General features: G+C 52.5%; 1 long non-coding RNA gene across 2 annotated transcripts; it reads left to right on the top strand.

Annotated features, from left to right (window-relative positions):
- Positions 1–2,436: 2,436 nt before the first annotated feature.
- On the top strand, positions 2,437–24,061 carry LOC310880671. Of its 2 annotated transcripts, XR_014571847.1 has the most exons (4): positions 2,437–7,699; positions 19,637–19,807; positions 20,697–20,843; positions 20,965–24,061. It is a non-coding gene; the product is annotated as an uncharacterized lncRNA (long non-coding RNA). The 2 variants fall into 2 exon arrangements; XR_014571848.1 differs by lacking the exon at positions 19,637–19,807 and having other exon boundaries at positions 3,096–7,699.
- The last annotated feature ends 4 nt before the right edge of the window (positions 24,062–24,065 follow it).

The following is a 24,065-nucleotide window of genomic DNA, read 5'->3' on the forward strand; positions in this document are numbered from 1 at the left end:
GGCACCATTTTTCCTTGTCACGCCGCAGCTGTATCTGGAGGGAGAGGGAAGCAAGCCCGCTTCCCAGTGGCCAAACGCCGAAGAGGCACGGCCCCGGAGGTTTCCCCACCTTTGGGAAAGGTCAGAATATAAAGAGCTGTTGCCAGGAGGTCCTCGGGCGCAGAGCAGGAATGGAGATTGCTGCTCGGCTGCAGCCGGGTCTGCCGGGGAGAGTTTTAATAGCCTTCTTCTGCCTGGTTCTGAACTCTCACCACTCTGCTCTCTTCCCCTCCATCGCCCTCCTGCTCCCTCCCTCCCTCTCATTTCATTTTTTTGAAGGGCCTCAATTTCTTTTCAGTTTTATTCCTCATTAAAAATAAATACCGTTGCTATAATTTACAGTGAGTTTAATTAGAAATGAGTTACGTGATCTAAGCGTTAGGATTTAATTGCTCGTTCCTAAAACAATTTTCTCATCTGAAATGTCCCCAGTTAATGATCATTCATTAAGCGGGACTGGAGTCCCTGAAGTGGAGCTGGAAGGGCTGCAAATCGCCTCTGATCGCCCCCCGCCTGGCACCATGGCACGGGGGTCCCGGCGGTCAGCCCGTGCCCCGAGGGGCCGTGGGGATGTGCAGAGGCAAAGCGCCCACCCTGCGTGCCGTGAGGGCCGTGGTGAGCAGCTCCCACCACAGATTTTGTGACGGCGGGGGGGCAGGAGATGCTTTTCACGAGGAATGTTGATTAATCAAAATGGAAACTTTTACGGGAAGCGTACAGCGATGTCAACCAAGCTATTCTGTGCTTTACTTGCTCATTTTTATTCCAAAAACGTCTAATCAAAACCACATCTGGAGGCAGAAACCCTTTGCTTGCCCCCAGCCTGTGCCTGGGCAGCAGGGCTCTGGTGGGGCTGGGTGGGCACCAAGCTGGGTGCCCCGTGCCCCTGTGGGGCTGCAGCTCGTGGGCATGGGGCAGCAGGGATGGCAAAGGACAGCACAGGACAGGATGTGACTGGACGGGATGGGAGCACTCTTCAGCTTCTCAGTTTTGACCAGAAGTTCCTGAAAAGAGTTAAACCGAAACTAGCACATTCCCGCAAAGAGACTTTGTTTTGACACATCAGCATTTTTTCCATTAAAAAAAAATAAAAAAATAAAAATAAAAACAACAAAACCAACCCCAACCCTCTCCGCTTGGTTGCAAACGTCCAGCCCCACTTCTGCTCTGGGCTTTTGGGGGTAGCAAGAGGCAGCAACAGCTCGTCCATGGGACGGATCATGGAGGGACGGATCCTGCAGGGGTGGATTCAGCGGCACAGGGCAGGACCCTCACAGACCACCCGTGCCTCAGCCCTGGGGGAGGCAGCAGCCCGTGCTGCACACAGCCAGCAGATCACACGGGCACCTTCCTCTCCCCAGGCCCTCATGTTTGCACTGGAAGCAGCCTCGTTGTTTTCCTACTTGCACCTCGCTGGGACTGCTCCGTGCACCCCTGCTCTGTCTCTCTTCTTCCTCTCCCCCAGCCCCCTCTTCCTGACTGCATTCCTGGAGCAAAAGCTTTCGTTCCCCGTTCCCTGTCCCAGGGCTTTATTCACATACACATATTTATCTACCCGCAAAGCGAGGAAACCTGAGCAACGACTTTGGAAGAGGCCGATGATAAGTAACAGCTCCTTCCTCCCGGCTGGGACCCCCAGCCCGCGGGAGCCCCACGGAGAGGGGTGGCACCCCCAGGGCCTGCCTGGCACCCTGCTGGAGGACACGGCCACCTGGCAGCTGGTAATCAGCCACCAATGCTTCCCTGGGTGTCGAACATACCAAGGCACGCGTCTCTTTCCAAGGAAGTATAAAACGGGGAAGAGCAGGATTTGAGGAGAGAGACGTGAGCATGAGTCAGCCCCTGGGTAACCTTGAACGCATTAACAGATGGCTGGGACCCAGCGAACAACGTTTGCAAAAGCACCACCGTTCAATCAACAAACCTTGTTTTCTGCGGAAAAAAAAGAATGTTAAAAGGAAGCCGCAAGGCCGGGGTGGAGGGGTGTCTGATTGCAGAGCAGGGGGCGGCCGCTTCCAGCATCTGTCAGTGCACGGCTTTCAGGAATGTATATATATAAATAAATGCAATGAAAAGGTCCCCAGTTCCAGTGAAAGGAAATGATTTCCTTCTCAAGTGATTATGGGCACCATTATGCAAATAGTAGCCAGGCCAACAAAGCGGCCTCATAAGGAAAAGGAAATAGAGCCAGCAAAAGCAGCTCTGGGATCTCCAGGCAGGGGAGAGCAAGATATTACCCATGTAATAACACCACTGGCGAGTGGTGTGGTGCTATCCACACGAGGGGTGGGAACCATGAAAGAAGCTATCAAGGCACTTCTCATGTGTTCGAGTGGTTTTCTTGACAGTGGTGGGAAAAAGACGAAAGAAAATGAAAGAGAAGAAAAGGGAAAAAGAGAAGAAAGAGGAAAGGAAAGGAAAGGAAAGGAAAGGAAAGGAAAGGAAAGGAAAGGAAAGGAAAGGAAAGGAAAGGAAAGGAAAGGAAAGGAAAGGAAAGGAAAGGAAAGGAAAGGAAAGGAAAGGAAAGGAAAGGAAAGGAAAGGAAAGGAAAGGAAAGGAAAGGAAAGGAAAGGAAAGGAAAGGAAAGGAAAGGAAAGGAAAGGAAAGGAAAGGAAAGGAAAGGAAAGGAAAGGAAAGGAAAGGAAAGGAAAGGAAAGGAAAAAGAGAAGAAAAAGGAAAAAAAAGGAAAAGGAAAAAAGGAAAAAAGGAAAAGGAAAAAAGGAAAAGGAAAAAGGGAAAAGGAAAAAAGGGAAAAGGAAAGGAAAAGGGAAAGGATAAAAAGGAAAAGACTTTAGTGCTTGAGCAGAAGCTACAGGCCCCAGTTTCTCTCTGCTCTTCCATCCCCGTGCTCACTGGTGGTTTCACAGCAAGGACGGGAGAAGCCCAGACCTGCACTGTGCAAGCCCAAAGCTCTGTTTGGGGCTGTGGTGCCCAGGCTGGCCCGGCACAGCCGCTCGGTGCTTCCCAGCTCGGAGCTGCCACAGTGGCAGGAGCTGCCCCCACCCCGCAGAGCTCGGCTGTATCCTTTTCTTGTCTCCTTTGCAAGCATTTAGCGGTAGCAGATAAACCGACATCAATCATCTGTGCATAGCAGCATGATCACCTTACGGGACTCATTTCCTCTCAAAATACACAAGTTTAAATTCTATTTAGCTTTCCTTAAATTTTAATGTCTACCTTTGACATAAATATTTTAGCAGTCCGGGAGGGAAAAAGTGGAAGCGGGTTAGAGATACCCGGGGCTTCCCCTCGGGCTGCAGAGCGCGAGCAGCCACCTCTGTGCCCCCCGTGACCGGCAGATACCCAGGCTGTGGCTGGCCCCGCAGCCCCTCTTGGAGCTGGGGCTGGTGTGCAGCTCCCCTGCCAGTGTTTGGGTGCTGCATCGGCTGCAGGGCACCGTGGGGAAGGGAGTGGGAAGCAGGGAACGTGCCCGGCTTCTGGGTTGTCTGAGGAGGCTCCAGCCTAAGGTGCAGCACTGCTTAGGGAGTGAGGACTGACCAAGAATACAATGAGGATTTCCAAACCTGGCCATGGACCTGCAGAATGTCACCAGCTGCTCCGAGCCCGGGAAGCACCCATCAGTGTGGGCACAGAGCTCTGTTTTGTCCCGGGCTGCTTCTGAACCAGCACCAGAGAAACACAGGGCACGAACCCCTCTTGAGTGATGTCTAGGGTGGGTTAAACCGAGCATATACTGCTGGCAGCACCTCATCCATGCCATCACTTGCTGCACCTCCCAGGACACGGCACAGGGGGATGATCCCTGCCTCTGGGGGATGGCAGGCATTGCAGACAGCTCCTGGGGAGGGGGTGCTGCTGAGAGCCCCCCACCACAGCCCGAGGGCTGCCGGTGCTGGGGCCAGCACCCTGGTGCTGCTGCGCTCTGCCCGGCCGGGTGCTCCATCTCTGTCAGTGCTGTGAGCTCGCAGCAGAGCTGATACGTGCTGGCTTGCCTTCAGCATTAAGCAAATCAGTTTGGCTCATTATTTCTGCAAGACCTTTAAAACAGAACGACCTCTGACTGCAAAAAGTCAGCCAAAGTGTGAGCCTCGGCAGCTCCTTGCCAGGCACGGCAGGGTTAGGGAGGCTCTGCCTGCACGCAGCCACCAGCGGGGTGGGCGGCATCGCTCTGCCTGTGGCCAGCAGCCCCTCTGTGCCACAGAGATGTGCTCTGAACAGTGGCATCTGCAAACATGCGTACGTGTGAGCTGCAACGCCTCTGCGACAGGCCTGCGCCTCGTCTGCCGTGTTTATGCGGAGCTCTGTAAACTCGTCCCAGAGATTCCCAGCCTCCAGTCAGATGGCTTCTGTAGGTCAGCGATGGTTTGTTTCCTCGTGGAAATTTACATTCCCTGAAAGAAAATGCATGGATAGCAAGAGGAAAATGCCCCTGACTTCCTTTCCTTTTCCCCTGATGGAGACGGGGTGTTTTGTTCTCTGCGCCCTCCCATCGCTGTTTGGCTTGGGGGCGCAGGCTGCAGCATCACCTGTGGCACCTTTGGGCAGGATCCAGTGGTGTCTGGAGCTGGGGACGTCTTCATGGCTTAGGGCTTGCTCCCTGGGGCCCCAAACCCAGCCCAGCAGACCCACGAGGGAGATGAGCGGCTCCAGGAGTCCCCGCTGCAGGCAGCAGCACCCCGCGGCACGACAAGGCTTGCCTTGGGGCTGATGTGTGTGCACAGCCCGGGCTCTCCATCATGCTGTACCACATGTGGTTATCTACGGGGGAAAACAGGTGCGGCGTGCTATCGAACCCATATGGTAACCGTTTAGCCTCACTTTGCTGCAGGATGAATTATGGCAGAAGAAGCAAGGCAGAGAGTCAGACCCAGCCAGGGCTGCCGGTTTGGAGATTTTGAAAATCAACCAGTTCTGGCCCAAAACTTGTTCACACCCTGTGTGACAGCCTGCTTCTGCTGTTCCAGGGACGTTACCTCCCCTAGCCCTGAGGAATGCCAGCCTTGTCCTCCTACAGACACCCAAGGGTGCAGCCCAGCCCTTGCTGGGGGCTGGAACTGGCGGGTGGCAGCAGGCAGGCAGGTTCGGAAGAGGTGCGCTCCGTGGGTGCAGCAAGAGGGGTGCTGCTTTGGCTCCCCCTTTCCACCTCTGGAGCACAGCCCCTGCTCGCTGTGATCTCCCCCACTCCTGCTACTGTGCATTTGTTGGCTCGAGAAACGACCGCCTGAAAGAGAAGCACTGTGGTTTACCTGGGAGAGGGAGATCAATCCTGCAGCTTGTGGAGACCTCCAGCTGGAGGCCATCAATCCCTCTGTCAGAAGGAACTCTCCTGCTTGTGCTGCTGGAGTGAGCGATGGACTGACCAGTCCCCGTGTTGGTCATGGTGCATAAATAAAGCACTTTGTCAACCATGCTGAAGGAACCGATGGGCAGCGCCAGGCTTGACAGGCCAGGACAGATTATCCCTCCGAGCTATTAGTAGGTTTAGGGATGGGGCTTGTCTCGGCACAGCCCCTCACGCCGGGCACCAATGTAATAACAAACATTGTCCATCACCAGCAAACCATCTTGACCTCTCCCGAAGAGCCACCAGGATCCTGTTGTTCACGTATTCCTCCACATTATTAGTTCCAGCCTGGTCTGGGTCTTTTTAACCCCTGGCCTCATGGGCTTACCTTCATCTCAGAGGAGTTTATGGAATGAGATACATGCCCTTGCCCTTTCCAGCCCGGAGAAAGCTCCTCATGACATGACAGAAATCCAAGAAATCAACAACTCCGGAGGTTTGTAATAAGTCTGAATCCTTCCTAAACCCAGACACTCAGCACGAAGAGGGGTCAGTGAACCCCGAGCTCCTTCCCCTCGGCCTCCTGCCATCAGTCTCCGGGTGGATGATACGAAGCAGATGAGGCTCTCCTGGGACACCCAGCTGCTCTGAAGGTATTTCCATGGCTTGTGTCTCTGGAGCACGTGCTGGAGGCTGGGGAGCATCTCAGGGGGGTGCCCCGGGGAGGGGAATGAGCCCTGCCCTGTGCAAGGGTCACCTACATGTACACACGTGTGCGGGCGTGTGCGTGTCCCGGCACAAACCTGTATCCATGCACGAAGGGTCCAGGCTCCTGCTGTCCCTCTTGGAAGACCCTTGGGCTCAGGAACCACCCTCTGCAGGAGGAAAAGGCACAGAAAAAGTGTTTAATCCTGCTGGGGACCCAGCGCAGTGGGCCTGGCTGCACGAGAGGGGCCCTGGGAGTGGGAGGGAGCCGGAGCAGCAGATGCATCCATCTTCCCTCCTTCCAGCCTGCAGGTAAAATAAACACAGCTTCAAAAACACCCGTGCAACACCACTTTACTTGCTTCTGCAAATCCCGGCTCTGACACTCTCCCTCTCTCTGTCACACACGCTTCCTCCCTGTCCTCCCCGATTTGGCCTCACATCTCTCACTTCTTCGCCTCTCCCATGGAGCAGCCGGGGTGTGCAGGGGCTGGTGAGGACGGAAGCGCCGTGGAGCTGCCCGGGGAGCGGGCTGCCAAGCCCCATAAATAAAAGAACCCTGTTTGCTTTCTCCTTGTCCAGCCCTGTGCAAATATTTACTGCCCCCATGACCCGCAGAGGCAGCAGCGGCCGGGGATGGGGACGGGAAGCGGCGGCTCTGCACGGGGTCGCTGCTGCGGGAAGCGTCTGCCCTGCTCCGGGGACTGGCAGCCTTTGCACCGCTCCAGCAATTAGCAGAGTCTTAAAACCTTGCCAGCTGCTTGAGGACCTCATCCTGAGTTCGTCAGGTTCTTTCTTAATGGCCTTATGCTGTGCTTTCCCAGGGCCGGCGGCAGAGGTGCGGGGTAGGGAGGTGAGCAGCAGCACGCATCCTACTCATCCTCTCCCCAGGCTTTCCTGAGGTTTTACGAGCAGCACATGCAGCACTCAGGGCTGGGAAACCTGCGGCCTGGGGAGCTAGTAAAGCGTGTTAGCTCTCCAGGCAGCCGAAACTTTGTACCTGTGAATGATTCACATCCCTCGTGCTGTAGGGTGAGAAAAGTCTGTCAAAACCAGTATAACGGCTCACAGGAGGAGATGCCTGCTGAATTCTCTGTCCGGGAGGCTCTTGGTTTCACCCAGGGCTCTGCACATCTCTCTCCCTTGCTTGCTCAGTTTGTGTCTCTCCCAGTCACTCTGGGCATGTGCCTCCCCTCCTGCCCTGTTTGCTGGCCGCTGGCTTGCTTTTTATTCAAAGATAAGCCTGCACATCTGCTCAGATGCACGGGGAGCCTGCAGCTCCGGGTGCCCACCCAGAGCAGTGCCAGGCTCCCAAAGCCCACAGGCACCCCGTGCCGCCGAGCTTCTCCCACCCTTGGGGTAAACATGAACGGGATGGGTGTGAAGAACAGAGCAGACACGAGAGCAGAACTGCCCTTGAATTCACTTTCCCTGACATCACCCCACGGTGGGTGTATAGCTCTGGGGTGAGGATGGAAGGGAAAATGTTAACTGCCCCCCTCCAGCAGCTGCAATCAACTGGTCTGACTGGGATTTGCTGGTGGCAGGGCTGGGCCAGCTGCAGGCCATATAAATACCGCAGGGAGGGGGCTCTGGCTGGTTTGGGTGCTGGTCAGCTGCAGGTGGGTTGTTGGAGCCAGAATAATCCAGAGATGTCTGTGGTTCAGATGGTACCAGCGGAGGGGGTGGCGATGACATCTCTCTCTCCTGGTAAGTCTGTCTGCTCTTGGTCTTTTTCTTCTGGCCTATTGTGGTGTGTGTGTCCCCCTGTGGGCTATCTACAAGGGAATCAGGAATGTGTGGCAATATGAAATGTCCTCCTTGCCCTTTTAGTGTCCCAGGTGCCTGCAAGCTCCGTGCCTGCAAGCTCCATATCCAGCCAGGCCTGTGGCTGAACAGATTCACTAACAGCTTTCTTTTGTAATATCTCAGCTTGGAGGAGTTAATTATCTCCAAATATTGAAAAGGGCAGATGGATTTTGTAGGCTTTACTCGGCTGTGTAATTTTGGTGCCCCAGAGATGCCGCGTGGTCTGGCTGTGCTGAGTGACACGCCGTTGCGCCCAGGCGCAAATGTCACTTGAGTATATCACCTCCTTCCCCGCCTGCTCTGCCCACCGGGGAGAGCTGCCTCTGCCAGGCTGTGCTGAGACTGCTAATGCTGCGCCGGCCATCTGAGGACGTGCTGGAGGCTGCCTTGCAAACCTCCATGCCGTGCTTGTAGCCAAGGCAGAGCTGCAAATCCAGTGCTTCTGGCTCTAGCCTGTGTGCAAATGTCAGGGCGGGCTTCTCTGCACATCCTGGGATCCACAGGGGATGATGAGGAGCCCTTGCTCCAGCTGGCTGGAAAGCGGCCCCTCTCAGCCCCTCTTTCATCACTCCCCTTCCTTGAACCTCCTCTCCTGGGTTTTGGAGAACTGTGCTAATGCTCTGGCAGAGAAACGAGGGGTGGGGTGTGAAGCCTTTCTGTCCCGGGGGGTTTGTTCCACCCCTCTGGATCTGCTGTGTGCTTGCTGCTGGAGGTGGGCTCAGCCCCTCTCCCTGCCTGCTGCTTCTGCCTTAGTGGCTCAGGAGCCCACCTGTGTACGTTTGCATGGCCTGGGCTGCATCTGGGGACAGGGTTTTTGGTGTGATGCTCATGCTGGGGATAAACTCTCCTTCATTTTTACGTCTCCTCCACCTCCTTGTGCCTTGTTTCAAGCAGCGAAAGTTAAATGTGCCATCACATTATCAGCATGCTCAGCCCAGAAACTAAATAGAGATGTTCCTGGTGAACTCGCTTTAATCTCCGTTTGTTTGCCAAGCAAAGCAATCTCCCCATGCAGTTATGGCTCTCAGAAGCTGTCGAGGTGGAGGTGACTGCTAAAAAGGAGACAGGCACAGATCTTTTTTTGTGTTTGGGTTTAATGCAGGAGGTGAACTTTGTGGGACCTTTGCAACACTCCACTTCTGTTTATAGGTAAAGGTTGACTTCTATATTTGGGGGATGTGGGTCAAATAGCTAGTGGGGCTGTCTTCCAGGCTTTCCCAATTGTTAGAGTTGATTGAATTGGACTGGGGAGGGCAGTGACCACAATGCTTCCCTCCAAGCCTCCAGCTGGTTTGACTTGCAATGCAAATGCTTTCTCCTGTCACCTCCTAATGATCCTTTTTCCCCCTGCGGGTGTATAATTTCCCCTAGAAGTCTCCAGTGAATGGTTTCCATCACAGTTATTTGTCCCTCTCTCTTCAAGTCTGTGGCAACTTCTATAGAATTGCAGACCTGGCATGATTTGGGGTGGGAGTAGATTGAATTGCAGTATTTCATCTCTGGCTGTCAAGTGAGCCTGCATTACCTTCTGTGGGGCTGACAGCAAGGAGGCATCAAACCTGCTGTAATCAGGAAAATGAGCTGACAGTGGCCCACTTTGCAGAGCTCTCTGCTCGGAGCCTGTGCTCTGGTCGAGCAGAGCAGCTCTCGGCCGGCGGAGAGGGGACGGAGGAGGAGAAAGGAATGCTTGGCTCAGCACAGCGAGGGAGGAAGGGAGAGCAAATGCTCTGCTGGGGGATGCTATTGGAAAGACATCATAGAGGAGGAGTTCATAAATCCGTGGGGCTTCTCACGGCTGAGGCTTGATTCATCTGAACATCAAAGGAGAGAAAAAGCCCCTCTGAGAGAGGCTGTAGGAGTCGGGGGGGAGAGGGGGCAGCTGAGGCACTGGGGCCCTGCACCTCATCCCGAAACAAAGTGCTTTGAAACCCCTCGTAGCCAGCAGTGGAAAACATCACCTGCAGGATGTGCCTATGTGTGTCTGGGGTCTGATCCATGTCTCAAACGATGGCAGATGATATTGTAGTGCTAGCTGGAAATGCTGACAGCATTGGTGTGCTTTGTACAGTGCTCACCTGGGGCTGTGCGTGCAAAGGTGCAAACCCAGCCTGCTGGCTGCAAAGGCAGGGCTCAGGAGAAATGGCCCTGGCCTGCTTTCTCGCAGCCTTTGAATTGCCAGAGTACTTCCCTTAGGCTTTCCCCAGTTTTGGTACTTGCCGTGAGTGTCTCCTGCTCCACGAGCAGTTCAGCGGGAGCACAGCCACCTGCGTCCTCCTGCCTTGGAGGTGTCCCAGCAATGACAGCAGGACGAGCTCCTCTGCCTGCCCCTGAGCTGGGAAGTGCCTCCAGGGGGAGAGCTGCAGGATCTTGCCCTGGGGAATGGGGTTGTGTATTGCCAGCTTGATTCACGGGGTCGTGTAGATTGATGGGGGCTTGGGGCATGGCTGTGATGGACACTGAGCCTGGCTGTGAGGGGTCACTGATCCCATATATATTAGAGTGAATTATTGAGCAGCAGAGCTACAGTCTCTCTATGTGCTGTGTGGGCAGAACTCAAGTGTCCCAGGCTTTTTAGCTTAACTGGGGGAAAAATACTACAAAAATCCCCTGGATTGTGTAGAGCTTGCCGGCCTAAAGCTGTGTCTGGGTTGTGAGATGCTCCTTATCCCAGGACATCCTTGTATTGTGTCAGCACAGGGATCTGCTCTGTTTTCCACTGCGGTGTGCAGGACAGCACATCTCCTCCTCTGCCATCCTCTGTGGCCCTGCAGGAGGCAGGGGCTGAAAGGAGGTGGCCAGGCTCTTGGGCTCCTGCCTCCTCTCCTGCCTTGGGCTGGTGTCAGGTCTGCTGATGGGAGAGGGCAGCCGTGACAGGCGATAAAGCACGTGCCGTGTTTATTGACCGCTGCTTCTGCAGGGGAACTAAACCTTTCCTCCCTGGGGGACTGTAAGGCTGATTGATACTTAGGCAGCCTCTTGCTGTGCGTTTTTCTCCTCTCTGACAGCCTTCCTGGAGCAGGCAGTGCGGGCAGAGGAGCTGCTACACAGAACAGCTGCTTTCCCTGAACTCCAGTCCTGGCACAGGAACCCCTGCTGTGTTTTGGACAGGAGGAGACTGGTTTTCCCTCCTGGGGGAAGGAGAAGCTGGGTCTGTGCAGCAAAGTGTGGGTCCTGCAATGGGCATGGAGCCACAGGGGTTGTGTACCCCCCTCCTCAGCATTTAGGTGGGTCAGGATGTGCTGTGATACTTGCACAGGGACTGGATTTCTGGTGGCTTCAGCACCTCAGGACCTAGGTGCAATGGGATGGAAAAGACCCTCTGCTTTTATGGAGCACGTAGCTCAGTTTTTGCATGGCTGGATCTAGAGATGACAGTGTTAGGGGTACATCTAGTGCAGCTCCCATCGCATTTCCCTAAATCCTAATGGGAAGAGCTGAGCAGGGGGTGTGGAAGCTCTGCAGTCCCTCTGGTGTCCCTCTGCCTCTCTCCCCTCACCCATCAGATGAAGGACGGGAAAGGATTCTCACTTCTGCCAGGACATGTTGCCCCATCATCCTAATGAGGTGTGAGGCAGGGTGTGAACCCAGGGCTTATGCCACTTTGAGTGTTAATGGTGCTGGTGGAAGAAAGCTGACTCAGCACAGGGCAAGCTGCTGGTGGGGGAATAATGGAAAGGGTCCACCTGGAATATACCTGGTCAGAGTTCGGGTTAAAGCAGGAGGAACTGTAATCCTTGAGGTGCTCCCTCCCATATCACAAAACCTGCAAAACATGCTGCTGGGGACAGCAAAATCCATTACTGATGTGACTTCTGCCCAGGCCCCAGCCTTTGGGTACAACACTGCCCTGAGCCGCTGGAGTTTCTTTTGCCCCAGGGGCTGCAGCGCGATGCTGCATGGAGCCTAGCACATCTCCCAGCAGTTTTTCTCTGCTCCTCTTCTACTTTGCCAAAGTAGGGGAAGTAGTACTGGAGGAGAAGGCTGTATAAATCAACCTGCTTTATTGCCATGCACTGTTAAACTACTGCTGCATTTCACCCTGGAGATGGTTGCATTTCAGTGCAGGATGAATTGATTTCTGTATACCAAAGGTCAAATCCTGAGCTTCTGACTTAGTCCTTTCTTAGTCTGTACAAAGGCAAAATCCCCATTGAAGCAAGAATTTGGATATCAGCTGCTCTATAAATAACACAGAAGTAAGTGAGAACTAAGCCAGGCTCTGAAGCTTGCGAAGTGCTTGGGGATCCTCGGGAATGGATGGTCCTGGGTAACTTCTGATTTCGGCAGCAAAGGGAAGAACAGAGGCTTGGATCACAAAGTGGGAAGGCTTTTTCCTTTTCAGCTCTTCTGCAGCCTGACTTCCTCGCTTTGACAGAGGAATCCCTGAGAAGTGCAGCCTTGCTCTGAGCCATTTGGTCTCATCACCTCGCAGGAGCTTTTTAGTGCCGGGAGGATTCAAACGGGCAGGCGTGCAGTAGGCAGGCGGATGAAATGTCTCACGTTCCCCTGCACTTTGTTTCTCTGTATCCAGCTCTTTTTCCGAGTTTGGCTTTCTTTTCCCCAAGGGAGGCAGTTAGCTTAATGAGGTAGCGTTCCTCTGATTGTTTCTGGAGATGCAGGCGGTGCCCCATCTCCACTCCCTGCCTCGCTCGGATCCTGCCAGATAAATCATGCTGATTTAAAATTGATCGTTCTGGGATGTGGAAGAAAGTGGAGTGGGCGGATTTACCCCATTAGGGTGCATTGATCACCATTACTGTGTGTAATCAGGGTTAATCTCAGGATTAATTGGGGGGATTTGCTGATGGAAACGATTGGCAATTTGTGTTAGTTACTGCTCTATTCGCCTCTAATGGCTTAATCAGATTACAAATTAAAAGTGGCTTCTTCCAGAGAATCTCCCTGGACTTCAGCGGCAACAGCCAGAGCAAGAGGAGAGAGGCGCATCCAGAGCATATGGTTTGCAGCTCCGAGCTAAATTACCGGGACAGGAGGATGGATGGAGAGCCAGGCCGGCACCCGCGGCTGGGCTGCAGAGGCTGCAGCGGCTCTGGTGCCTGCTCTGCCCATGGCACCTGAGCTGGGAGCAGCAAATGCATGGTGGTGGTGTGTTATGTTCAAGCATTTATCTGGGCGGGGGGAAACCCACCCTTAGCCTGGCTTTTGTGTGCTGTAGAGACACTTCTGGAGTGGCACAGGGGGCTCTGTGGGCTGGGACCAGCAGAAGCAGCACTTGGGCTCTTTCAAAACAGGGATAAACTTTAGGAGGGAACGGGCAGAATTTCAACTCAGAGCAAATCATTAAAATAACAGTGATTCTGCAGCAAATAAATTAAGGCTGACGAGCTGAGACTGGTAAAACTAATGATAGGAAGGAGTCCTGTCCTGGAAAGAGATTTGTCTAGTGGGAACTGAGCTGAAAGCATCTGAACTCTATTAGCTCCGTAGATTATAAAGCCAGCAGGGTCTGCCCATGAGCAGCTCTGCTGGAAGGATGCGGGAGAGGAGTCCTGCAGCAGTGCCATTCATCTCACCCAGGGATCCGGCACCTACTGGCCAGGCCAGAAACGGGGAGAATTAGGTACCGTCAAGCCCAGCTCTTCTGCGAGAAGGCACAAAATACGTCTTTTGGAAGTGTGCTACCATCCATTTACCTCAACAGATGGGGCTGGTTATAAGTGGGGAGGGCTCAGTCTCACCTCATTCCTAATCTGGGCTGATATCGATTGAGTTTTGGGTATGTGACAGTCAGACACAAGTGTTGGAGATTTATTTATTCAGCTATTTATAAAGACATTAGCAAACGTGAAGGAAGAAAAGAAAGTGGATGTTTCAAGTGGCTGCTGACAAGTTAGAGCAGTTTAATAAATCACTTGCAATAAACTACTTTATGTGCAGAGAGCAACACCATGGACTTCTTTAATAAGCCATTCATGATGGAACAGGCAACACTTAACAGAAATTCATTTGTGGGGCTTGTTGGTGTGCTCTGACTGTTCCCCGCTGTAAATTGCTTGCCAGGTACATCTGCGTTTGTGCACGCTGAGACTGTGTGTAAATCTTAGGTCTGCAACTCCTGGGGAGGGCATCTCTGCCAGGAGCTGCTCCTCATCAATTAAAAGCGGAGCAGGAAGGGGTAGCTCATTCCTTGCTGACACTCCCCTGTTTTTCCACAACCACCTTATCTCCCATCAAGCCAGCTGAGACGAAGCCCTTTTAAAGGGAGTGTATCAGGCAGCCACGTACTTTAGCTGTTGCTCTAAAACACACATCTCATTTAGGATTAGGTAATGGCACTCCCTGCTTTTAGCATATCCAGCAGAGGCAGCTGCTGCTTGTCACTTTTTCCAAGCCTTTGAAGCACAGCAGCTCGAGCTGCGGCAGGGCACGGCTGGCCAAAGGACTGGCATTTGTGGAGGGAAGAGGTAAATACCAGGGATGGACTCCAGCGAGCCAAAAGGCGTGTTCAGACTCAGGAGGAGGGGCTGCTGGGGATGCTGGAGGCGGGATGCTGCCTGCTGGGTTTATGAAGGTGTGGGTCACTGGATCCAGCTCCTCTGGTGGGTTTCAGCAGCTCTGTTCCCATGCTGAGCAGCAGTGTGGCTGCAGCTCAGTCCCAGAAACGCCCCCAAAACCTGGCTGGATGCTGGTGGAGGTGAGCACAGCTGCGGCAGGGTCACGGTGCCTGCTGCATCAGAAAGCTCAGGAGAAAGCCTGGCCTTCTGGTGCCTATTGTATCCAGGGGGAAAAGAAGGAAAACTTTTTCTTTATTTTTTGTCTTCATACTTGGCTTAGACTGGGGGATCAACAACGTGGTTTGTGCACGCCAGGCTTTTAAATGGACCTGATGCAGGCTTCGGAAATGTCAGGCATTGTTCTGTCTATCCTGGAGCATTTGTATGAAAAGGTGAAAAAACCCTGTTCAAATAGAGGCGAGACTATCTGACTTGACTTTGAACACTGCTTTTGTTATTGTGCTCCTCAGGCTATGTGGTGTTTTATGAAGGCTTTGCAAGAAATTGCAATAAATATCCTCTGTTTTTAATGTACATGCCTTAAATGCAAACAAAAAGGGAGGAGGAGGTCAGTGGTCATTCCTTATTTTTGTTTGCTTGCAGACTAAGTATTCCAGAGACAAAGTACAACCAGGATCTGTGGAAACGGATATTATTTCCTGGGTGGAAAGAATAAGAAATCCTAAAAAAAAAAAAAAAAAAAAACCACAAAACCCCTACATCAGTATTTTTTTAGCATCTACATGCTGGCATATGGCGTGTACAAGAACAACACCTTTCACTCCTCACAGCGTTGGCTTCGAGGAGATACAACTGTCTGAGCCGTTCTCCTCTGCCACGTGCAATTCCTGAAACCCCTTGGCAAGAGCTAGTGGGGCTGCTCTGTTATTTGTTTTTTACTGTTTCTTTATTAAAAAGCTCCAGACGCAGGCAGGCTTGCTTTGTTCCATGCTTTATTGGTGCCTCTGCTCCCCTGTCTGATAAATGGATTGTCTGAGGCTTGAACTGGGTGCTCCGTTTGACTTCCCTGCTTCCGTGCATTTTTTCCATGGCTTTAATCTTTCAATCTCTCTTGCAGTCAGCCAGGTAACTTGCCACCACACGCTGGTGGTTGCCCGCTGCTAACCCGTGCCCGAAGGCTCCTTGCCATGCAATTAACAGAGCCAAGGCAGGGTGTCTGGGGAGGCAACCGGAGGTGGCTCGCCCTGAGAAGGGGGCTTGCTGGGTGCTGGGGACACCTCCAAAACAGCGATGTTCTCTGCTGCAAGATGTTCCAAAATAGCTCCTTGCAGCTTGAAGCACTGGTTATGTCAGGAGGGAGGCTGCCTGTTTTCCAGGACAGCAGCTTGGCTCATATGTGCCAGGAAGGCACTGCCTGGCCAAGAGCACCCCTGTGAGCTCCCCGGGGGCTTCACCCTCCTCTGCCTCGCAGCAGCCCACGGCTTTTACTGGGCTAGGCAGGTCAAAAGCTGCCTTTCTTCTGTGCCCCTGCTGCTGTCCACAGTTCTTGGAGATGTGGGGAACAGGGCTCAGCACCAGCTCCTGCTGCCACAGCTTTGTTTCCCTGGCCAAAAGAGCCCTTGGCTGCCCACTTAGTGGGTAAGCCACACGTTTTTATGGTTGTGATTATCGCTCTGTGTTCCTCTCTCCCTTTTGGAGGTTTAAGAGAAAGCATTCAGAAAACAGTTTTGGTGCTTGGCAAGGCGGCTGGAGACCCCATCTGTTGCTTCTTACATTGTTAAGCTGCTCTTTGCTTCCCATGCCAGCCTGGTTTCTGTTAAATGAAGCCTCACCAGGTCATGAGAGCCAAGCAGCTCCTAAATTAGTGAAGACATTAATCAGGTCCCATTTGGATTAGTGCTGGGTGTCTACGCCCTCACCCTCCCCTCCATAAATTAAGCAGGTTTTATATCTTCAAGGCTCCTCTGGAATCGTGTCCTCTCTGCCCTCCACCCCCTTCTCAATTGCTGGTGACAAGTATACACAGCTTAATTGGTTGGCATGGAAAAGGGCTGACATTAATTGGCTGTGTTTGGCACGCAGACTTCCCATCTTGCAGCGCCTCCCAGGGATCTTATCAATCCCATCTCCGAGACCAGCAGCTCCGAAGCCCGGCTGCCAGCTAGATGGGTTTTGATTCTTCGCTTCTGATGATTGAGATTTTGCTTGGCTTTCTGGCACTCTGGCTGGGGAAGAGCAGTTTTCACACTGCAGCTGGCAGCTCCTGTGCTCGGTGTACGAGGGCGGAGGGGATCTGCAGGCATCGCCTCCCACTGCTCCGCAGGGCAGGTGGTGAGTGGGCACCAGCCTTCTGCCTTGCACCTCTCCCTTCCTGGGTGTCCAGCCGAATTTCAATGTAATGCACCCTATATACTTGCATAGGGTTAGAAAACGAGCTGTAGATTAACATTTTTGGAAGCGGAGGATGTATGTGGGGATGTATATGTTGGGTCCCTGACAAGTTTCAATGGGTGGTTAACTTACTTTAAAGGACAAATTCAGTAGTTCCTCATCCTGGTTTTTTATCCCTCCCCTTACCTGATTAATTCTTAGCCCATCTTCATAATTAACAGTGTGAAAGGCAGCAGCTGTCCCTCCTCTCCAAACAATCTTTTTACCATCAGGGAACAATACTTGTACTGGGATGAACAGGAACTTTCTGGTAGCTCTAACTATAAAAATAATTTGATGCTTTTTTTATTACCTGGTTATGACTGCCTGCTTTCACTGTATTTACTTAATAGGGTCCTAAATAGCCATGAATCCCTCCTTGGTGCAATCAGCAGTGCTGTATCAGTATTGGTGTCCGCACTTAATAGCGTTTAAAGTGTTCAAGTAGGATTACAAAGCAAAAAGATTGCCCAGTGGAGGACTCCGGCAGCAGGGCTGGGAGGGCGAGCAGCTGGGGGTGGTGGTTGGTGCGGCTCTGTGCATGCGATTGCGTTGCAGACTTCCACTGATCACCTCTGGGAAGTGATAAAATTCTTTAATTCAAATGTGCAAAATCTTCCCTTCCATTGTTCTTCAAACTGAACTCTTACTTTATTAAAATGATTTGGGGCTGAAAATGAAAGTCAGCAAAAAAGAAGGTTCCGAAGGTGAGGTGGCCACCTTCAGACACCTGCAGTGCTCATTACCTCTGGTTTCCTGTGGGACAGGCACCTTTCCTGCCCTGATTTCCAGGGAGAAAAGGCCAGGAGAAAACAGACCCACTGACATCACATGAGTTGGTGGCAGATTTGGAACAAAACCTTTAACAGCCTAAAAGATTTGAAGATAATTAGACTTTTACAAGTTCTGTGAACAGGGGTAGTTGGGGTGAAGAGAGCAAGCGAGCTCTTAGCAGCTAATTAAAGCTGGGACCTGGCTCTTCCTTAGAAGCTGTGGAGGAGATGGATGTTACAAAGGCCTAGCCAGAAGCAAAGGTTCATTTCAAGGGTTAATTTTGTTCTCCCATGCCAAATGCAAGACCTTTGTAGACAGTCTGGCCCTGAGGGGTGGGGGCTACCGTGGAATTACAGTGAGTTTTCAGAGATGGGGCACCCTCCTTTGCTGCAATGGCACGTTCTCACCTGATGCCCTCTCCTTAGGTTGTTTCTGCAGCCAAGAAAACCACCTCCGATGGCAGCAGCAGGACTGCTGCAGGCCAGGATCGTGCCTGTGACCCTTCAGCTCCCCTCTCCCTGCCCCACGGCCGTGGTGGCTGGCAGCTGTGCTGGAGGAGCAGCCTGCTGCCCAGGGAACCCCTGTCCTTTCTGGGGCTTTCCCTGAGGAGCTGCCATCTCAACACACCTTCACTTCAGGGAGCTTAACAATATTCAGCTGCAGCTCTCTTTATTACCGTGATCCCTGGCTCTTAGCAGTGTGTACCAGGAGCCTTTTTCCCTGCAGTGTTTATGCACTTTAGCTATTTGCAGGATGTTGTCATCTCGCCCTTTGGTTGCTGCTTGCTTAAAGTAGGCAGATGCTGCACTTAAAATACTTCTGTCTGGATTCCTCCAGCCTCTGGATCATTATAGCCTCCCCTTAAACTCTTCTCAGTGTATCAATATCTTTTCTAGTAATTACATGCTTAAAGAGCATGCAATAGCCCCGGTTTTAATACACCCTCTCCAGCCCAGTATAAACACACAGCAACTTGTATACAGAAAACAAACCAAAAGCCTTACTCGGAAAGCTTTCCACTCCATCCACAGCTATCTCTCTTGGGGAGTGAATGAGAAAGAGCACATGCTGCGACTGACAGGCTCTCGGCGTCTCTTAGAGCGCTGTTGGACCGCGTTCAACAGCTAATGGCAGCGACGGTGGTGGAAGGACGAGGGGCAGCGAGCCCAGCTCGCCTCCCTGTCTGAGCCCTCGGTGGTTGGAGATTGTCAGAGCAGCCTTTCTGGGGATGCAACATCAAATGGGAATTGATTTTTGGTTTAATAGTCTAAATGCACTGTAGGAACTTATACCAAAGGAAAAAAGTTCTCCCAGCATCTCCCTGTGACCACGGGCTGACGAGGCGCTGCTGCTCCCCTGTACCAGGGGACCTGGGGGCCCGGTGTCTGAAGACCACCAGTTCTCGCCATTTCAGCACAAGCATCCAAGACAAGCATCCATGAGGAGGTTAATGATGCCTGATCCTTGCTGTGGGGCGGTGCTGGTCCTTGAGGGCTGCCCCCGTTTTCTCATGGCCAGTGCTGGTGAGTGCTGACATCCTGCCATGAAGGACGAAGAAGCCGAGCTCGCTGGTACAACCTTGCCATCAACCAGTGTGGGGAGACGGGCTGTGGAGCCTGCCAGGCCCTCCCACACTGGGCATCCATCCTCTGTCAGAGGGAAATGCAGCTCAAAAGTGTCACTTCTTGGTGCTGGTGGGCCAGGAACACCCCGGAGCCCGAGGAGCGAATGGTCCTTTGGAAGTGACCTCGGGATGGGCTTGTCCCAGGGCTGCCAGCCTGCCCCTTCCACCAGCACTGGCTTCCTGGCGGAGGGAGGGGTAGAGCAGAACAGGGGAAATATCCCTGGTGTCAGGTGCTTGCAAATGCTGGGATTTGCTGGTGCGTGCCCTGCTGGAGGGCTGTTCTTCACTGAGATAACATTGTTTTTTACCAAGGGTTTCAGTTTCCTCCAAGCGTAACTCACTTTGCTGTTAAGACCTGAATCTCTGCTGATAAAGGAAGGCTGAGCTCACAAGAATATAAAGTTTCCAGAAGGTAATTGGAGAGCCTCCTCTGTGCCTTGCACTTATCATCAGCGGGGCCTGCTCCTGCTTCTGCAAGGTGTCCTGCATGGAGCACAGCGAGGCAGGGACCCCAGCAGAGCATCCTCTTTGCAGGGGGCAGCTGTGGTCAACGACTTTTCCAGGACAGCAGCGCTGTTCCAACAGGCCAGCATCTCTGAAATCCCAGGAGATGCTCTGTGACTTTACATCACTCAGGTTTTCACACTGAGGACTGGGAGCTTGAGGTGACTCCTTCCTCCTTTAGCACGTACAAAGAGCTCTCAGGTGAGTTTTTGCTGTAAGAAATGCCTTTTTATATGGCCTTCCTTGTTAACACAGTTCTTAACCTTTGCCCTAAATTAGTGTGATCTAAATGACAGATACTATCTGTTTTTATTATACTACTCATTTTTTCTTAATCAGATATTAACCTTCGTTGCTTTTGCAATGCAAAGGCATTATTGCAGATGAGTGACCAGTCCCAAGCATTTCAAAAGTCTGGATAATCTGAAAAGAAAATGGGCCCAGCAGGAGAACTGCCCCATGAGGAGGGAGATGAACCAAAGGGTGGAGAGGGAAGGAGAGATCTGAGGGTGTGACTGTACTGCCTTTGTCCATCTGACACAGACAAACCCGTCTTTTTCTCAAATCTTTCTTTTGGAGTAACAAATTCTTGCCCCTTTCATACATGTGTAGCAGGTGAAACACATGGAAACAGGCTGCTAAGGGCAGACAAAACTCAGTTAACTTCTGAGTCAAATTGCTCACTTAGTAACCAAAGTTTTCAGAGTGGCTTTTTTTTTTTTGGAAGATTTGTGTTGATCTGGGGAGAGGAGGCAAGTCTCTCCCTCTCCATCAACTTCTGCAATTAGGGAGGTTTTTATTCTGAGTGCTGGTAATGTGGGGCCATCTGTATTGGCTCCAGCAGGTCCTGTTCCGCAGCTCCTGTGCTTAATTGCACTTCCATTGGCAACTTAAGCAGTCCCTGCATGTGTTTCAAATGAACTCCCCACTTCAGGCTGGTTTTACAGATCACCTTTGTGTGATTGGCAATTAAAACCCTTTTCAGCTGAGGGAGAACTACTGCCTGACTTTCAGCTTGTATCTCCCTCCTTCAGCTTGCTCTGCCTTTTTCATTTTCTAATATTCGCTCGGGTCCTTATCTATTGCACAGGCCCCACCGAGGAGCTGTTTGCCTCTTCCCCTGATGGGAAGCGTGCCTTTTGGGAGAGCAGCTGGGTTTTCCCTGCAGAACAGGACATCTCCAGCTGTGCAGCAGATCTGCCTGGCTCTTAGGTGCTTGCGGGGATCAGAGGCAGAGGTGAGCACAAAGGGGGATGGAGAGCAAAGGAGGGCAGGCTGAGCCCAGTGGTAAATCCATCCCCTGAAGCTGCAGCGCAAACAGGAAATGATCTCTTAACGCTGTGCACCTGCATCTCCAGGAATAACATCCAAAAGGGGCCCAAGCCCGCAGCAGGGTCCAGAGGAATGGCGCTCTCGAGTCCAATGGCAGGGATTTTTAAGACTCCTTGGCCAGCTCCAGTCCTCGCTCAGCTTCTGGTTCCTGCCTTGCGCCTCTGCCAGATGCACGCTCCCTTTCCCTCTCCTGCAGTAAAGGATTTCTGTGCTGCAGAAAAGCACCGAGGTGGCAGCTCTGGGAGCTGGGGGCTGGCGGTGCCTGGCTGCCTGGCACAGCAGCACCGGCGTGCTTCGTGCAATGCTGGTGCATGGGGACAGCGATGTTGCTGAGGGCTTTCAGCAGCCGGGTCTGACCTGGAACCATCAACACGGTGAGCTCACAGCTCCTGGCTATCCCCTGCCAAAGCTCCTCATCGGAAATAACAAAACGTGCGCATGGATGAAAATGTGCTTATCCCGAGGCTGGGATGGCTGCGGCCAGCCCTGTGTGGAGCCGCCCCGGCTTAGCCAGACGCCATCAGCCGGGATGGGAATGTCAACGGGACCGAAACCAGTGGGACAGATCTCCTGCCCAGCCAGGAATCTGGTCGGGCTGCTGCGAGGCGGGTGGGTGTCAGCACCCGCACACATTATGTGCAGGTGAGGTGTCACCCAGCTGAGGTGCCTCCCGAAGCACAGGTCCTACCAGGTCTGCTGGCTCTTCCCTTCGGGAGTGACATGAATTAAAGTGTCTTTAAAGATCCGGCGCTGAAGGTTTCCCCTGACCTCGGAGGATCTGACAGGACTTGAAAGGCTGGGAAGCTGCAGCTGAACTCACAGCGGAAGGAAGGTGATTCCCTGTCAGCCAGGCTCGCTGGTTCAGAGACGAATACACTCCCCTGTAATCACTGCTTTGCCAGGAGCTTCACCTTTCCTTTGCAGTGCAGGCAGCGTCCACACAAAGCAGAGCCTGACCTTCAGAGGGATGTGGAGCACTCTGGTGTTGCAGCCACTTCCAAGCCAGAGTCCTCCCCAGTGCTGTGAGAACGAGGTCGGGCGGCGTTCCCAAATCCACTGCACTCGCCCTACAGATGTGGAGGAAGAAAGGGGGCAGAGCGCCTCTGGCAGCAGAGACCTAAAGCTTGGAAAAGCCTGAAAGAAATTGCCTGCAGCTGCTTCTGCAGCATGATGAAATGCGAGACATGACAGTACTTCTTGGATTGCAGGGGAGTGGGAGAGGTGTTTTCTGGAGGCTTGCTTCCCCTGTCCCATGGGGGCGTCCAACAGGGTGACTGTGGGATTTAGCTCCGTGATGGGGGGATTAGGCGTTCCTCAACAAAGACGGTTTCACATTCTTTCTCCCTGATTTACCACTCGGTGCTCTCCTTCCATGAACAGAAATCGTCTCGCTCAGCCCCCTTCCAGTTACGGCGTTATAAGGGTTTACAGCCCAGCGTCCTTTTCTAGTGTATTTGCCTTGATTTAATGCTTTGATTTGAGAGTTATTTTTTACAATAAGAGAAAGATGGTCCATGCCAAAAAAAGCAGTTTCATAAAATGCTGAACATGACTTGCATTCTGTAATTGCAAACCTGAGAGACTTGGAGTAATTGACATTTTGGATGTATTGCAGAGTATCGTATTTAATCTTGAAAAGCAGGTTCCAGGCAAAGGAGGCAACTGCCAAACCAAACTCAGACTCCTCGCCGGGTTCCTACCATAACTCATTTTCAAATCCATTCAGCACAGTCCTGAACCCAAATGTTTACGTTTTTGATTTGCTAAGATAATATTCCTGGGTCACCGAAACTGTTTGTCAGGGAGCGTCTCGAAGAGACAGCTGGACTTGGGGATGCGCTGGCTCAAATATCATAGGCGTGCGAGGGTCCTAGCGCTTTCTGGCTCTCTGATGAGATCCTGGAGAATCGCATCTGTCTCCCAGGAATGCAGTTGCCCTGCTGCATGGGATGACAGTGATATCTCGCCTTGTTGTCCACTTGCTCTCACATCGCCTGCCAGATGTCGGCGTCGAGGCTCGCGACTCCGTGCCGTAAGCACACGGTGTGCAGGCTCCTGCTCGAGGGGGCTGAGGGGCCGTGTCGGTGGCTTTTGTGCTGCCAGGATATCCATTCACGAGTGTGTGAAATTGCATAAATGTGGGACCGGACACAAATTAAATTTCACAGGAGTGTGACTCAGTGTATGTGTATTTTTGTCGGTGCATGACTTCAGTGTGTGTGTAATTTTATAAATGTGTAGGATGTGACTGATGCTTGGTAAATGCGTCTAAGGCGGGAGAAGCGTTGCAGAGGCAAGCCAAACTTCCAAGTTAACCCACGGGTTCTCCTTTTCCTTTGTCTACAAGTGCAGCTTCTGTAAAGTATCTGTCCCACATTATCGTGGTTTACAGCCCGGCTATAAACATTTGCTTCTGTTTGAAATACAACAAATATAAGCGGAAATCTGCTCTCTGCTTTATGCGTCCCGGTAAAAGATACCAGTTGAAGTTTTTAAAAAGGCCAGCCCTCTTCTTGCAAACAGAGTGTTTACATTGCCACAGATTCCAGTGGAGCGAATACTAATTTACAACGGTGCAAATGAAAAGAAAGCAGAAAGCCCAGGAATGTAAGAGGGAATTATACACCCTGACCATGGAAATGAAGACGCAGCCCTGGCTCCGCGGCTCTGAAAGCACCGGCTGAGCCGCATTCATAGCGGGCCAAGTTGCGACTCTGACTCGGGTGGGCTGAGGCCAGCCCTGGAGCTGGTGGTCGGAAAGGTCTCCCCGTGGGGCTGTGAGGGCCGTGAGCCGCTTCTCCTGAGCAAGGCCAGCGGCTTTGGGCCGTGCTTGTTTGTTGTAGCAGCTCTCAGCATTGTCAGGATCGGGACCGTGCTGAATTTGGTGCTATACGCGTGTGCTGGGAATGCTGCCCTTAGCCTCGGGGGGCTCCCAGGCCTTGTCAGGGTGCAAGGGGAAGGGGAAGGAATCCATCCCTTCCTTTTGCAGGGATGGATTTTCCAGCAGCGCTGCCAGCATGGTTTGGGGATGATTTGGGGGTCAAGGCTGGCATCGATGGGGAAGGGGTTATTATTTGCCCAGCTGCACATCTTTATTCATAACGTGCCCATTGTTCTTAACATTTTG

This window comes from Anser anser, assembly GCF_964211835.1.
Source record: "Anser anser genome assembly, chromosome: 13".
In the NCBI taxonomy this organism is placed as follows: Eukaryota; Metazoa; Chordata; class Aves; order Anseriformes; family Anatidae; genus Anser; species Anser anser.